General features: G+C 39.5%; 1 long non-coding RNA gene across 1 annotated transcript; it reads left to right on the top strand.

Moving 5' to 3' along the window:
* Positions 1–220: 220 nt before the first annotated feature.
* Positions 221–665, top strand: LOC120441410. The gene is made up of 3 exons (XR_005614055.1): positions 221–289; positions 361–552; positions 635–665. It is a non-coding gene; the product is annotated as an uncharacterized LOC120441410 (long non-coding RNA).
* The last annotated feature ends 830 nt before the right edge of the window (positions 666–1,495 follow it).

Raw genomic sequence — 1,495 nt, 5'->3', positions numbered from 1 at the left:
CATAAAACAACTAAATTATGTACAGAGCAAGACAACATAAATTAGCCCAAAATATTCAAAAACAACATGCACTGAGAGAAAATGACGATCAAGTTTAATAAACTGGCTGTAAGAACTAATAGTGTCATGGTCTGGGTGAGTCACGGTAATTTTCCACAGCATCTGCTCTCCTCCTCTGGGTGGAGCCCTTATTGCACCTCCCTGGATTCCCACCTGGTGGCAATCATCACCTGCAGTATATTAGACCAGCGCTCACAACTAGTCCTTGCCAGATTATCTGCTAACCCATGTTAGTTTGTGGCCTCACATATCTCTTGTTTATCATAGCGTTTGTACTTACCTTGTTCTCCTGTCTCTTAGGTGGTTCACAGAACCCACCTCTCCAAACTCACCATACTCGCTTATGTGGACACTGGTCTCTACTGTACTGCTGCTGTTTGTAAAAAAGCCTCATTCATCGTACCATTCTCAGCTGCCTGCCTCCCTGCAATTCAGCTTAGTGCGCCGGACTCACCTGGATCTCTGCCTCTCGCCTTCCCCTCCTGCGAGCAAGTAAGGCATCACAGTTTGATTACTGGACCTTTAACTCACCATTCCTCTGGACATCTCTGACCACTTTCTTCATCTGTTTCAGTGCCTTTGGTCAGCAACAGTTCCCCCCCCCCCATCAAGCTCCTGCACACAGCAGCATAGTAACATAATACTGTTCGTGTTTACAGCGTTGGCCTTTCTAGTTTCCTAGTCATTCAGTTCATGTTTAGTGTTTTTGACTTAGTTCATAGTCACAGCCTAGTTTATCTGGTATCTCTCATCATTGTAAATAAAAGCTCTTTGTTCACTACACTCCGAGCCTCCGGTTTTTGAATTTGCATTTGAGTCCACTTCTCTTCTCGGGCCACTATGGTACTATTTATATTGACAAATAGTAAATATTATAGCACTGCAGTCAAGAGAGTAACAATAGAATATAGAGGAAATGAAATCCAGTTTGTCACTGTGTAAGTTCTACATAATGGTATAAAAACAAACAAACTTAAGTGAATATGAGGATGATTTAACTCAATAAAAAAATTGGCTTTTCTGTTCAGTTGAGTTCTTACTCTGCTCCACTGGATATGACTGTTGTCCATTATCACTGTTATGTGCACATATCTCCAAGCCTCCATAAAGCCTTTAGAAAGTTTAGTTTCTAAACTTTCTAAAGTTTAAAGACTTTATATGGACTTTTAGCCATCTATGCATGCAGATTTATTTACACATATTAAAAGGACACATTCACAAATCTATATAAAGATTTATTTATAGATTTACAAATCAGATTTTAGATTTGTAAATCTCTCTCTCTCTCTTTCTCTCTCTCATGCACACACACACACAAAATTCTGCTAGAGCGTCATATATGTTAAAATGGTGAACTGTTCTACAAACAGTTGGCAAAATATATGCTTAAAAATCCAGCTGCCACATACTTTGAATCCTTAAATTGTGGCAATTG

The sequence above is a fragment of the Oreochromis aureus genome, linkage group 8 (assembly GCF_013358895.1).
Source record: "Oreochromis aureus strain Israel breed Guangdong linkage group 8, ZZ_aureus, whole genome shotgun sequence".
Taxonomy (NCBI): domain Eukaryota; kingdom Metazoa; phylum Chordata; class Actinopteri; order Cichliformes; family Cichlidae; genus Oreochromis; species Oreochromis aureus.
Note: the sequence above shows the minus strand (reverse complement) of the source record. Positions and strands in the feature narration are given on the sequence as shown.